The sequence below is a fragment of the Felis catus genome, chromosome B1, assembly GCF_018350175.1.
Source record: "Felis catus isolate Fca126 chromosome B1, F.catus_Fca126_mat1.0, whole genome shotgun sequence".
Classification (NCBI taxonomy): Eukaryota; Metazoa; Chordata; class Mammalia; order Carnivora; family Felidae; genus Felis; species Felis catus.
In genome coordinates this window covers 162,054,882-162,070,858 of record NC_058371.1, presented here as the reverse complement: position 1 = coordinate 162,070,858, position 15,977 = coordinate 162,054,882, and positions in this window count along the sequence as shown.

The following is a 15,977-nucleotide window of genomic DNA, read 5'->3' as shown; positions in this document are numbered from 1 at the left end:
GTAGTAACATATCATGAATTCATGCATATGCTTTATTTTTATTTTTCTTGATGTTTAATTTTGAGAGAGAGAGAGAGAGAGAGAGAGAGAGAGAGAGAAAGCAAGTGGGGGAGGGGCAGAGAGCTAGGGGGACAGAGGATCCGAAGCAGACTCTGCCCTGACCGAGCCGATACAGGGCTTGAACTCCCGAACTGTGAGATGGTGACCTGAGCTGAAGTCGGACGGTTAACCGACTGAGCCACAGCGCTTTATTTTTCGATGAGATGTTGCATATGAAATATGCACATTTACCACCATTACAAGCACTTCTGGCTCAAATTGTGCCGTAAAATAGAGAGCAGCAGCTTATGATGAATTTCTGCAAAGAGAACCGTGGGTTCCGGGCTCTCCTCCTCTGTGACAAGTTTGAGAACCTTGCAACGGTGACGTAGATGATGAGGGAGACAGTCACCTGAGGGAAGAAGCTCAGGTAACTGCGCTCTGCTTCCTCATGTGAAGAGCGACACAGCCACCACTAGAACCAGAAATCAGAACCGGACGCCCCTGTAAGAGAGCTGCTGGTAGACAATTCAAACTCAGGACCGCCCTGGAAAATTCTGAATGGGAGGCAGCCGGGCCCCACTTTTCCAGAAATGAAAGGGAAGAACTATTAACTCAAGCCAATTATAAGACACAACATACCGCTAGAGTGCGTGGCTTTGCCTTATTAAATTGTGAGGTAGCTTCCTTTCGGACTGCACGATTAAACTTGGAATCGCAAGGACTTTATGGGCTTTGTGATACAGACTATTCCTTGTAACAAACGATGGCCTAAAAATGGGTTTTAGGCGGAAAGTCACATGGAAAACCACGGACCTTGGGCCCACTGCGGTTTGCCCCCTAGAACACAGTGACCTGGTTACCATTACCATCAGTACCTTCACGGGGTCCCAGATACTCCCTGGGAGAGGCAGGTAATTGTCTTTGGGTTTTCTGGACCAAAATTTTGACGCTGGAAATCTCCGTTACTCCCCTAAACGGAAAAGTAACTGTTTCTCTGAGGAAAGAAAGGCAACCTTTCAAATGAGATTTTCTTTGTTGGTCTCACTTCACCGACTCTGCTTCTGGTTGGAGAAGCCTGAGGTAGATGACACCGGGGGAGCCAATTCCCCGGAATTTCCTGTCCGTTCTCCAGCTTTCTCTCCATCATCACCTTCTCCACCAAAGCACAGCCCTACTCTTCCCTCTTCCAATTTTGTTTCCAGCACCTTCAGAGGGGTGTATGGTTTACGAGGTGCTTTGGCATGCAGGGAGGGTTTCCCACAAGTCAGGAGGCCTCGGCCACTTCCTTTGACTGAGGCTGCCAACATACTCAAAGTGAAGACGAGAGCAAAAGAAAGTTACAAAAATCGTGGGACATATGCTTCGCTAACTCCTGCTTTTAACACACATGTGCCAATGCAACCAATGCAAGGCAATATTTCACGGATATTATATGTCCACGTGGGTGTATAATCTTTAAAAATCTAAATTTGAGACTGTGTGTGAAGATGGGGCCAAAAGGCTTCCTTGCCTCCTGCCCCCACCCCGTCCTGCTCACATCTATAGGATGCTTGTTCTTCACAATAACCTTGTATACGGAGGAAGAATGTGTATTATTCATATTTTCCCACTTGATAATGAAGGACGCTAAAGCCTGGAAGGTTCAGTGAATTTCCCATGATTGCAAAGTTGAGTGGCCGAGCAAGGAACCAAACCTCGCTCCGTGTATTTCAAATTCAGAGTTTTCTCTACTAGGACGCCGTACGTCACCCCTTCTAAAGTGCTTTCTTTCCCCCCCAGATAATGAGAACTGGCTATAGTTCTCATTTTTAGATACATGCAGATAACACCTAGAGATGCGTACTTCAAGAATAAACAGGTGCCAGAGGCGTCTGGGTGGCTCAGTCAGTTCGGCGTCCGATTTTGGCTCAGGTCACGATCTCACAGCTTGTGGGTTCGAGCCCCATGTCGGACTCTGTGCTGACAGCTCGGAGCCTGGAGCCTGCTTCGGATTCTGTGTCTCCCTCTCTTTCTGCCCCTCCCCCACTTATGCTCTATCTCTGTCTCTCAAAAATAAACACACATTAAAAAAAAAAAAAAAAGAATAAACATGTGCTAACCGGCATGGTCCTGGAGGACACTCAACCAGAGGTAGAAGAGGTGAACAGACTGAAACTCAAGCCCAGGACTGCAGCTCCTCCAAGGCCAGCAAATTTTCTGTTCTGTACCTCAAACACTCTATACTTTGGGTGTAGTGTCTCTCAGGTCATCTGAGTTCAGGAAGAATTCACCCATCTAGCCAACGTTTAGTGTTGACCATGTGCCAAGTATGGGACAACAGGTTGGAGACTAAGGTGGCTCACAGATTCTCTCTGACCTGTAGGCACTCCAGGCTCATGGAAGAGAAAGGAAGAGACAGCAGCTACCAGCACGAAGCATTAGCCCATGGGGCAACCATTTCACACTGAGTCCAACAGTCAGATTAAACGTCCAACAATAAGAAAATGTCAGAATAAAAAAATTATCCATAAGTTGGGATTCTATGCAAACATTTGTAGAATTGTATATCATTCATTCATGCATTCATTCATTCATTTGGAGAGAGAAACATGAGTAGGGGAGGGGCAGAATGCAAGGGAGAGAGAGAGAATCCGAAGCAGGCTCCCCACTGCCAGCACAGAGCCCGACGCGGGGCTTGAACTCATGAACCTGAGAGATCACGACCTGAGCCAAAACCAAGAGTTGGATGCTTAACCAACTGAGCCACCCAGGCACACCCAGGCATTCCAACTGAGATCGAATTGACATATTGTATTAGTTTCAGGTGTCGAACATAATGATTGGATATTTGTATATATTGCCAAATATTGCAATAAGGCTAGTTAAGATCCATGACCATAGGTAGCTACAAATTTTTTTCTTGTGATGAGAACTTAAGATGTGCTCCCTTAGCTACATCCAAATATACAATAGAGTATTATCAACTATAGTCACCAGCCTGTATGTGGCATGCCCAGAACCTACGTATTTTGTAATTTGAAGTTTGTGCCTTTTGACTACCTTCACCCATTCTCCCAACCCCACAATTGTAAGTATTTAACAAGATAAGCCAAAAAGTCTTTTTAAGTGAATAACACAGGTTAAAAATGGTACCTAGAACATATTCTCTCTGCAGATCTATAACACAGACATACAGATTGCTAAATACAGAAGGAAATGCATCAAAATATTAGCAGAGACTGTCTCTGAGAGGGGGATTATGCATGGTCTCAGTGGGCTTTTATTTAAGCTTATCTGTGCTTTCAGATTTAATAAGTAACATGTTTTACTTTTGTAATACACAAAAACCCAGTGAAGGTCATTTTGGCTATGTCTACAAAGAATGCCACAAGTCACGGAGGAAGGTTTATTGTAATGTCCAGCACAAAAACATCAGTAAGGAAACTGTGTAAACAGTATGCTTCTCTACTTCATATTAAAAAATAATAATAAAGTCGGGGGGGGAGGAACCTTGAGGGACTCTCGGCAACACACTGAAATGTGACCAATGTTGTCCTTGGAGAGTGATTTCTTTATCTCTATTGTTCTTGCCTTGTTTCAAGTTTTCTTCAGTCAGCATGAAAAGCTTAATGTGCTCGGAGATTAAACAGTGAGTAATGAGGCAGATACAACCTGCAGTACAGGAGTGAGGACAAGGGAAGGTTGGATGCTTGTGCTTTGGGGAAGTACAATCGGCCACCCAAGATGGAGAGGGTTTTGGCCTCTGACTCCCACAAAAAGTGGATTTTTCCACTCAGAGGAGATTTAAATGCCCTCCCCATCAACCAGAGCACACCAAAAATGCTATTCTAAAATTATCTTGGCAGAGGTGAATGGCCTAAGAATGCAAAGATACAAAACGAGTCAGCGAGGACAGAGGGACAGCTGTAGCAACAAGAGCCATTTCTAGTTAGCCGCTAAGGCGGGAAAACAGCGCTGAGCAAAGCAAAGCGAGAGAGACCAAGCCTTCCAAAAAAAACATGCTGACTAGAACATAGTTCTTGAAGGGACACCCGGTTGGTTCAATCGATGGAGGGTCCGACTCTTGGTTTCGGCTCAGGTCACAATCTCACAGTTTTGTGAGTTCGAGCCCCGTGTCGGGCTGCGTGCTGACCGTGTGGAGCCTGCTTGGGATTCTCTCTCTGCTCCCTCCCGTCTCACGCACGCACGTGCACACTCTCTCTCACTCTCAAAATAAATAAATAAACTTAACAACAACAACAACGAACATAGTTCTTGAAGACTGTATTCTCAACAAAAGTTCTTAACTGCTCTAGCGTGAGTATTTAAAGCCCTGTTGTTAGATGAACCCATCCAAAGGCTACTCTCTGGGATCTACCAGTGCGTCTGCAAAGCCGACAGATTAACCCGGGCTGGCCCAGAACCAGCATTTTGGAGGGTCATTTTGTTCCCTTGCGAGGGGCCAATTTTAAATTTCAATGATTTTCAACAAAAGTTTGCCAGCCTTATAAACGTCTTGAATGAAAGCGCCCCTTCAGGAGTAGTTGGTTAGAGTTGCTGCTGTACTTAGGGAAAGGTTACTTGACAATTATGGGCAAAATTCTAATGCCAAAGTGGACAAAAACCAAATAATAATAAGGGCTACCGTCTATTAAGTTTTTATTTTGTGCCAAGCCCTTTCTATACATTATCTCATTTTATTCCCAAAACAACCCAATGAGGTAAATAATAATACAAACTCTATTTTACAGACAAACCGAGGCTTTAAAAGATTAAATCATTTGGGCTTCTGGTTTGGCACTTATTCAAATCAATTTTTGCTCAAATCAACTTTTTTATTTTTTTAAAAGGTTTTTTTTTTTTAATTTTTCTAATGTTTATTTATTCTTGAGACAGAGACAGAGCGCGAACAGGGGAGGGGTAGAGAGAGAGGGAGACACAGAATCTGAAACAGGCTCCAGGCTCTGAGCTGTCAGCACAGAGCCCGACGCGGGGCTCGAACCCACGGACCGCGAGATCATGACCTGAGCCGAAGTCGGACGCTCAACCGACTGAGCCACCCAGGCACCCTGCTCAAATCAATTCTTAACATTAAAAACAATTAGGTAACTTGCCCAAGTTACTCAACTAATAAGTGAGAAAACTGGAACTTGGGTTCAAATCTCTGTGACCCCATAGTTTAACCACTAAACTATGCTATAAGGAATTTTAAAATCTGTAACCCCTTATAATGTTTAGTTTTAAGATTATTTCTGTCTGGGGGTGCCCGAGTCAGTTGAGCATCAGACTCTTGATGTCCACTCAGGTAGTGGTCCCAGGGTCACGGGATCGAGCCCTACATCAGGCTCTGTGCTGAGCATGAAGCCTACTTGGGATTCCTTCTCTCTTTCCCTTTGCCTGTGTTCCCCCGACCCCCACTTGTGCTCTCGGTCTCTAAAATTAAAAAAAAATTTTAACTTATTTAAAAAAAGATTTTTTAGGTTTATTTATTTTGAGAGAGACAAAGACAACGTGAGTGGGGGAGGGGCAGAGAGAGGGGGAGAAGAAAGAGAATCCCAAGCAGGCTATGCGCCATCAGCATGGAGCCCCATGTGGGGCTCGAACTCATGCACCGTGAGATCATGACCTGAGCCAAAACCAAGAGTCAGACACTTAACCGACTGAGCCACCCAGGCACCCCCCAAAAAAATTTTTTTAAGATTATTTCTATCTGGATATACCACATGTTATACATGATTTCCTTTTTGTCATTGGAAAAAAGATTCTAAATCAATATAAAAAAAATGTCACCTATTGTACCATTAAAGAATATGAGGTTTTAAGGCACATTCTAAGCGCATTACAAAAATCAACTCATTTAAATCATTGAAACAACCATCTAACAATCTATGGTTATCCCCATTTACAGCTGAGAAAACGGGGGCACACAGGAGTTAGATAACATCAAAATCATGCAGGAAAAGGCAGAGCTGGGATTTGAACCTAGGTCTGTCTGACTCTCGAGTCCAGGATCTTAATACATACCTTGCAGCTAGTTTTGTACAGCTAAGATGCCCATGAACAGGGATGTAAGCGAAGACAAGATGCACCGAGTGCGTGGTGAAAATGTTTTCCCATCCCATCCTTAAACTGAGTGCTTTACAGGCAATGAGTCACTGGTTCGCTAATATCCACCTATCTTTCCAAAACCTAGAATGGGGGAAGGCCCGTACACAAGACGTTGGCGTGTGCACGCGCGCAAGTGTGTCTGTGTGTATTTTAACAACTTGTCAGGTTGAAGGCATGTTCAAAGCACTATGGTGTTGTCTCCAAATCCTGTTTCTTCCTCACTGAAGCATCTTCCAAAAAAACTCCACTTGTCCATCGGTTCCATTAAAAAAAAAAACCTTTTTTGCCTTGTACTGTTGGTGTCACTGGGAAGATAAAAAAAAAAGTAAAGAGAAATGAAAGTCAAAGATCCCAAGTTTCACCTCATTGAGGTGAAGAAGCTAAGCTTCCCTGAACTTAGCTCTCAGAGAGCAAGCGATTCCTCAGGAGGAGAAAAGGCCAGAGCCCAGCCGGAGGAGAGAACGGTCACTGGCCAACGGAACTCTATCTACTCGGGAAGTCCTCTGTCATGTGCCTGAGCAGTTTGGAGACCTAGGCCGAATCCCAAGGGATCACATCGGCCATTCAGTTTACGGGACCAAGAACTGTCAGAAAAATCTTCCCATACTTACTCTTTAATTTCTGTTACCTCGGTGATTCAATCATACCGTAACAAGCCTTACGTTGACTTCTCTGAGAAAACCAACAAAAAATTATAAAACCATAGTATTTTAAAGCAGGCAAGACCTGCTTTGTCATCTCAAGACCATCTAACCCATTTGAATATCAAAAAGTTGAACTGAACAGAGAATACCCACTACTGACAATGATGCAAGAAGACACACACACACACACACACACACACACACACACACACAGTTAAGGGGAACTTGAACGTGAATTGTGGCACCATTTTGAAAATGAACCTGGCTGTATCTTTTAAAATTTAAAACTTACATTTTCTCTCATCTAGCATTTCTACTTCTGGAAATCCATCCTCTAAAAAATGAAGTTACACCGTATGTAAGGATGAATGTGTGACACCTATGCTATGGAATATAAAGCCACATTTCAAAAAGAATGAGAGATGAGAGAAGTCCACATTTATTGATCTAGAAAAATGTCCACAATGCATTTATTAAATGAGAAAAACAAGCTGTCTGGGGCGCCTGGGTGGCTCAGTCGGTTAAGCGTCTGACTTCGGCTCAGGTCATGATCTCAAGGCTCATGAGTTTGAGCCCCGTGTCGGGCTCTGTGCTGACAGCTCAGAGCCTCCAGCCTGCTTTATCTCCCTCTCTCTCTACCCCTCCCCATTCATGCTCCATCTCTCTCTCTCTCTCTCTCTCTCAAAAATAAACGTTAAAAAATAAAAAAAAAAAACAAGCTGTAAAAAATGGACATAGGATGAGGAGAAAGGAATAAGAGGAGAAAGGGAAAAAAGAGTAGGTAAAGTGAAAAATTGAAAAAAAAATTGTAATCTAAAGCCAAAATATAAACTAGATAATGGAAAATATTCCAATTTCCCCATGTGCAAAGTTGATACAGGAATAATACCATCTCACAGGGCTATGGTAAGGCTAAAATGAATTAGGGGTGTCTGGGTGGCTCAGTTGGTTGACCATCCCATTCGATCTCAGCTCAGATGTTGAGCTCAAGCCCCACGTTGGGCTCCACACTGGGCATGAAGCCTACTTAAAAATAATTAATTAATTACTTAATTAGCGGGTTTTTTTAAGTGTATTTATTTATTTTGAAAGACAGTACGTGGGAGGAGCAGAGAGAGAGGGAGAGAGAATCCGAAGCAGAGTCCCCAGTGTCCGCACAGAGCCCGATGGGGGGGGGGGGGTGTTCATCTCATAAACCGCGAGATCATGACCTGGGCCAAAATCAAGAGTCAGACGCTTAACTGACTGGGCCACCCAGGTGCCCCTGAATTAGTGTTTTTAGAGGACTTGGGACACAGCCTGGCACATAGAGGTGCTAAATGAATGTTTTTATCATTTAAAATTTCTGTCTATAATATTTCTGCAGAGATGCACATATTAAGTGGGCATCAAGATATACGTGATAGAGAATAAAACAGGCCCCCAAAACACTGTTTTGATTATACGATATTGTCAGCAATCTTTGGGATTTTTTTTTCGGTGTTGCTTTTGCCATAAATTAATGTTAAAGTGGTAGGGTGTGTGATTTCATCTCAAACTACATCTCCTCACATCAAGGCAGCGCTATATCGCCCCCATTAAGGTGAAGGAAGGTGTTTTTCTACCTATTTTTAAATAACCATTTCTCTTTATCAGTATCAAATAACTGCCTTAAGTGTTGTATTCCAAAGTTGAACCCACCTTAGAGTGCTCTCAGCCACAGTGACCATCTATTTAGAATCTAATATGGAGACACCTTCTACAACAAAGGATTTTCGAAAGCTCTTGCAAAAAGGCACACGAGTCAAATCGCACTTCTTTATGCATGTAATAAATAAATGACTTTTATTGAAAAAAATTAACTTACGCGAAATCCGAACTGCGCTGGACAGCCAAAATAAAGAAAAGACCAGCTGTCCAGGCAAATCCTCCCTGGAGCGCAAACCCTCTTGACTCAGCGAAGGCGCTCAGTATCATACTTTTCATAAATCTCAATATATTTGAGGACACCCTTCAATTTTATCTTTATACAGAGAGGGCCGCGTTCTGCTGGACGTGGCCCAATCTGTCCAGAGACCAGCCGTGACCGTAACATTTGGAGAATATCCTGGCAGATGCCAAGTCTGGAGAAGGATCATTTCCTGAGGCCCTCATGTCATGTTCCTATTAATGTAAATCACCATCTCCATTTTGGTCAAGAGCCCAAACCTGCCTGATCCTCTCTTAAAGGAATCTTTAAGTTCTAAAGAGCGCAAGGAACTAAAGAGTTAAAGGTGTTTCTTTGCTAGTGGAAGAATCTGGCTCTGGAACTAGAAGGGTTAAATTATAAATCTCTGGCCAGTTTTCTCTACGTCATTTTCCTCTGGGACTAGATGAGAAACAGCTGGATGCTTGGATAGAGAAAGCACTGGAAAAGCTCACGTTGGCTAACGATGCTTCTCCCAGACCTTCACACACTGATCCCTTGTCATTCTCGTCTCTGTGCTATTATCATTTCCCCAGAGTCGCTTTCTCGGACACTCAACCCCATACCCTCTTGTTAAGCATATCACCCTCTTTCTTTATGGCATTTATCACCACCAGGAATTATCTGATTTGTTTACTGTCTCCCTTTCCACCAAAATGTGTCATAAGAGCAGAGGTCTTGTCTGGTTTTCCACTGTGGTGTCCCCAGCATCTGGAACAGTGCTGGCTCACAGTAGGTGCTCAACAAATATTTGTTAAGTGAATTAAACATGAATACATAACCACTGTGCTTTTCTACTTCTACATTCCCTCCAATTCTTTTAACATTTATTTATTTATCTTGAAAGAGAGAGAGAGCAGGGCGGGGGGTGAGGGGTGCAGAGAGAGAGAACCCCAATCTGCTGTCAGTGTGGAGCCCTATGCAGGACTAGAACTCACAACCCTTGAGATCCTGACCTAAACCAAAATCAAGAGCCGGATGCTAAACCAACTGAGCCACCCTGGCGCCCATCCTCCAGTTTTTTTTTAATGAGCATGTATTTCATTTACGATAATCCTAACAGCATTTACTTTTTAAAAAGAAAACACCAGTCTACCTGAAGTCATACTCCATTTTAAATACTTAGGAAATAGGGGCGCCTGGGTGGCTCAGTCAGTTAAGCCTTCGATTTGGGCTCAGGTCACGCTCTCACGGTTCGTGAGTTCGAGCCCCGCGTCGGGCTCTGTGCTGACAGCTCAGAGCCTGGAGCCTGCTTTGGATTCTGAGTCTCCCTTTCTCTCTGCCCTTCCCCTGCTCACACACCCCCTCTCTCAAAAATAAATGAACATTAAAGAAAATAAAATTAAATACTTAGGAAATGTAACTAGTGTAGGTTCTCACGGGTTCTGGAAGACGGGGAGTTTATCTGACTTCCCTATCTGCAGCATGCAGTGCGGAAGCTGGCACAGAGTAGGTGTTCTGCTAATGAACAGATATGTATGGATTATGTACCTGACCCCGTGCTAGTCACTTCCCTATTCATGATCTTTGTCATGTAATCATCACAGTCCTGTGAAGTTGGACTGTAGTCCCCATTTTCAGCTGAGAAAGCGGCTTAGTAAATTCAGGTTTGAAAACTTGCTAGAAAGAGGCGGATCTGTGTTTGGACCCAGGACTGCCTGACTAAAGTCACATAACTGCTGTGCCTTCCACGCTGCCCCGTCTCCAGAATACAAAGTCACTTGGCAAGTCACTCTGCCTTTTGAGGAAGGGGCAGTCAAATCAGTGACGTTCTTTTCCGACAACCTACATGCTGGAATTTTAGCCAGATTATCATTATATCCAAGGCAGGGCCAGACACAGAGCAGGTGTTCAATAAACAGGTGTTGGGGGTGGGAGGAGGGGGGAAGCGGGAGGGAAGGAAGGCTTCTCTGAAGACCATCAAAGAAAGAAAGGCCAACAGTCCTGTATGCTATGGAGGACTTTGGCACCACGGAATCAGGAAATCAGCTTCCTCCCTCTGTGACAAATGCTACTGACACCCCAGGGAGCCCCACATGCCTTTCCCTGACAAGGGAGTGTTCTACCACACCTCTCGACACTGTCAGCATCGCTACCCGCCATTAGTGGTCTCTAAAGGAGGTCCGGCCCCTGGTTGACACTGTGACCTGCTGGGGAGGCCGCTAGGAGCAGGCAGAGAGGGATGGAGGGGGACGGAGGGGGACAGAGGGGGACGGAGGGGGACGGAGGGGGACGGAGAGGGACGGAGAGGGACGGAGAGGGACGGAGAGGGACGGAGCAACAACGGAATGTGGGGTGAGAACTCCCTCTCCTACTTCTCTGGCTCCTTTATCACGCTAAGGGCTACATGTTACGATCAGACTCCAAAAGCCTGATTTTGCACGGATCTGAGATGGGATCGATTTGTAGGAGGGAGGGAAGGGCTAATCAGCTTTGATGACTTCTGTGATGGCTGTAAAACGACAGGTTTGCTCTCCGTGGGAAAACATCTCATCTGAAGGGGCGTGTTAATCCGTTGTCTAACCGCCTGCTCTCTGGGAGGACTGGGAGGAAAGAGATCCTACCTGTTTTATTTCATTGCTCTAGAGCCCGCCCCCCACAGCGCCTGGGCACACAGGAGGCATGCGATCCTATTTGCTAATTTTGCATCCAATATATACTCATTGAATGCACATTGGCAATCCTTTGTTTCTAACTCAGAACTCCAAAGAGCCCTGAAAACCAAAAGATTTTTTTTTTGATAGTATTTTAATTTTTTTTTTCAACGTTTATTTACTTTTGGGACAGAGAGAGACAGAGCATGAACGGGGGAGGGGCAGAGAGAGAGGGAGACACAGAATCGGAAACAGGCTCCAGGCTCTGAGCCATCAGCCCAGAGCCTGACGCGGGGCTCGAACTCACGGACCGCGAGATCGTGACCTGGCTGAAGTCAGACGCTTAACCGACTGCGCCACCCAGGCGCCCCTAAAAGATTTTCTGTAAGTTGACAGCAAGCTCATTGGACAAGGACTCCTGACCTAAACAGATGTGAGGCTATTTGAAGTCTTTAGTGATCTCCCTTACTGTGGATATTCACAAATGCTGCATGATTCATGGCAGATAGGCAAATGTGTCTGATTATAGGATGCTGCCCCAGACTCTTTGGGGTGTTACATAACTTAGTGAGATGCACCCCTTGACCTTTCTAAAATCTGAAAATTCTGAATTCCCAAAAACACTTGGACCCCACAGCCTTCAGGTAAGGAGTCTAGAACATATATCTGCTTAGATGTGTATCCGGCCCGGTTTCAGGTGCTAAGAACACAGTGGTGGATGGAACACAGTCAAGGTCGTCACTCTCATGGAGTTGAATTTCCAGCCAGCGACGCAATCACGAGGAAGCAAATAATCTCTGAGGGAAACAAGTGTTCTGAAGAAACTAAGTCTGGAGATAGGACAGAGCATCGGAGAAATCTAAAGAGAAGCAGCAGCCCTCCCACTGATTCATTCTTAGAATAGGGTCCAACAGACCTTGTCTGTTCCTACCTCAGGATCTTTGCATTTGCTGTCCCTTCTCCCTGGAAGAAGCAAGTCACTTCATCTTCTCGGGCCTTGGTATTCTCCGTTGTGTTTGGCTCAGGGTTGCACATGCCTGTAAAGCGTCAGGGTTGGGACCAGATGCGAGGCTTTATGATTTGAAGTCACGTTTGTGGCCGGTAAGGGAAACACCCACCTTAAGAGGGGTCTCGCGGATCATGAGGGAGCGTGCTGTAAATTATAACGTGCCATGATGTCACAGCACGGTTTCTCCTCTCCGACCAGAGCAACGCCTCTCTGAGCCAGATATATGTGGGCCGCTCTCCAGAAAGGCTGGGGCCTGGCTATGGGTCTCCCAAGCTGCTGCTTCTGAGCCCTATGCTCCTTCGACACGGGGCTTGAACGTTCAGCAACGGATGGAGCACGGGGCCCCAAGGGAATGCTCCACGCTCTCTCTCCAACAACTGCAAAGCCAACGCAAAACACTCCTTCCCAGGAACGCGCGCACAACTCGTCCCCCACCAGCTCTCCCCAGAGGAAGGTGTTGCTGTGAGTGTCCAGTCCTAAATTGTCTTGCCGTTATTGTTGCTGTTATGGTTTTTTCCTCCCTTGGGCTTCTTGCTTAAGGGAGGGTAGAGGCTGCTACAGGGGCAATGCTTATGTCTGGAACTAATGAGCCTTTGTTGTAGACAAGCCCTGTGAGTGGAGACCTGCCATGAGCCTGAGTGATAAAAATGGGCTAAGGCCAGGCAGGATAGCCAGGAGCATGACCAATCAGCAAGTAGGGGTTTATTGGCTTGTACATTTTATGGTGCCATAACATCCCTCCTTTCAGCTTTAGATGTCAGCAGCTGGTGACAAGCTTAATGACTGATGAGGGAGACGCAGCCTTGCACACCATAACTACCCTCTCCCCCAAGCTACAACGGGCCACCCTTCCTTGGCCAGCTTCTTAAACCTGAGCAAACAAATCTAAGGACATCAGGTGAGCCTGGACAGTGACACTGGGCGGCGGGGGGGGGGGGGGGGGGGACCTGCCAGGCTCCCCTGGGCTGAGCAGGACTATTTTTTCCCATTCCAAAGAATGGTTGGTCCGCCCAAGAAAAGAGAGGATGTATAAAGAGGAAGGTATGGGAGACTGTCTAAAGCACTAAGGTCCCCTCATGTATCTTCCATAATTTTGCGTGGGCCTCTGCAGGGTAGACCGTATTCAAAATTACCACAGCTTCTTTACTCTCTTTAATAAGATCCCTGAGAATGAACAAGGTGTCCTATGCGCCTAGAAAGCCCTGGATGTCTCTTTTGGGCTTCTGTCCACTCTCACCTTGACGCTCCCAGGACCTGCACTCTGATGAGTTTAGAAACGTATCAACATAGTAATTGCCTTCAGAGTTGCTCTCTGAAGGACTCGATGGTTTATAAAAGTACTTTCATACCCACTGTCTTCTGGAAGGGCTCTGACAAATAAACGACTAATACCCTTATATAAAGAGCCTTCCTGGGGCGCCTAGGTGGCTCAGTCGGTTAGGCGTCCGACTTCAGCTCAGGTCATGATCTCACAGTCCGTGAGTTCGAGCCCCGCGTCGGGCTCTGGGCTGATGGCTCAGAGCCTGGAGCCTGTTTCCGATTCTGTGTCTCCCTCTCTCTCTGCCCCTCCCCCGTTCATGCTCTGTCTCTCTCTGTCCCAAAAATAAATAAATGTTAAAAAAAATTAAAAAAAAAAAAGACTTTGAAAGAGCCTTCCTTAGCTAGCAAAACAGTCCCTGGGCCCTCCCTTTAAATGACTGCATTCCCCACACTTTTTCTGTCTTTGTTGACTTAAGTTCAAAGTCAAACTAGCAGATCTGTTTTGTCAGATGGGAAGCTCACTGCCGAGGGTTCAGAGAGGCTCCGCGCCCAGCTCACTGCATTTCCCCCACTGCACAGAAGAACCTGCTGTCTTCCAGAGACATCAGCAGCTTTGGGCTTTCATTTATTTATTTAATGCTGCAAACGCTTAAGCCCGTCTGTAAAAAATGTCCTTGGACACTGGGACCTCAAGGCGAGGAGGGCTTCCCAGAATAGTTCTAAATGAGCTGCTTCCATATTCCCAGGCTAAGGCCAACTAAACAGCCGTGACACTTACTAGGCACCTGCCTGCCTTATATTATTTCGGACCGTCAAGCAAGGCCTGGAAGTGTGGTACCATCAGTGCCTGCACTTAGTAGCAGCACACAGCCCAGCCCTGCTGCTCCGGTGTTTAGGGCGGCATTAGTAGGGGGAATACGGTAACTTGCCGTGGGCAGTAAGACTTCCAGCGCAGAGCCCCTGAGATGCAGCCGTGGGGACACCATTAGCAGGCATGTGACAGGCTGGCCCTGCCGGAGCTGCTGGTGACTGAAATGTGTTCAAACTGTGGTCACGTCTCTGTTTTCATCCCCTTCACTTCATACTCTTCACTTGAACGCCTCCCAGGATGGTCTGCCAAACACCAAGTCCGTTACTCAAATGCAGGAAAAGAACATTCTTTCGTTTGTTTCCAGTTTGCCTCATCAAGCAACATTGTAAAGTGGCTTGTCTCCCAATCCTCATCTCCTCTCTACCGCCCAGTGAGTGGCCCCACGAGAAAGATCCTTGCCGAGTACTCTCTAAGTGCAAAAAATGAGTATGCCCTCGTCCGTTCACATTGCCAATAAACTCACAAGGCTATTGTAAAAAGGAGATCACCTTAGCTTTTGAAGCAAATGTGCATTTTCTTGTTAATAAACAGACATTTCCTTCCCCTGGCCTGCCTGTGTTGGACGTAAGGACGGAGACTTCGTATTTCTTTTCTAAGGAAAGCCAATCAACCCAGCGCCGCTTTCCTCTTAAGTAAGTCATCTAAACGATGTGCTCTACAATCAATCCCCAGGGACTACAGAATTTTCTGTAATGCGTTTCCTTTTGTTTTCTGCGGGGGATAACAATTTTTTCAGAATAAAGCCTTACTGGTGTTAGTACTTGAAGAACAGGTCAAGGCACTAACTGTTCCTAACCAGGCTGGCTACTGCGCAGCTCTGTACAAGAAAGGCACGAAAGATGGGACGGGGCCCGGAGCGTCAGATTTCACCTCTGCGTGTCTGAATGGAGGCCGTCAGCGAGATGGCGCATTCTGACCACCACCTGGCTGAAGATTCCCCACTTTTATCTGGGGGATTCTAGCTTCTAGACACAGGAGCATAAGCCAAGGCCAATGTTCCAGCAAGAGCACTTAGCAGAAAGAAAACAATGAAACAGATCTCTTTCCTGACTTTGTTCTCTGATGGATATTGTCTTACTCTGAAATACACTTTACCCCTGGTAATTTGGAGGTCGACCGTTGGTTCGAGGGTATCATGGGTTAGGAGTGTCTTGACATCCATTTGGGAAAGGTGGTATTCCTGGCTTGATGGGGCAGAAATTTGCAATAGCATCTTTGCAGGGCTTTTCAGAGACTAATGGGAATGGAAAACGTTCTCTGGGCCCCATTCCCTGACTGCTCCATTTGGGCTGATTACGACTTTATCTTACCATGTTTTCCAAACCGCCAATCAAAGCACACGGCCTGAAAAGTACAACTTCCTTTAGGGGCAGGATGGAGTTAAACACCCAATCCCCGGACTGTCCTGGGGAATAAAGGACACAACACGGCTATAACTCGGGCTAAAATTCAAGAATAAAATGATGTGATGCAGACTACAAACTCTATTTCCTTGAATTAAAATCAGCAGTGAGGCTTCCCCCTG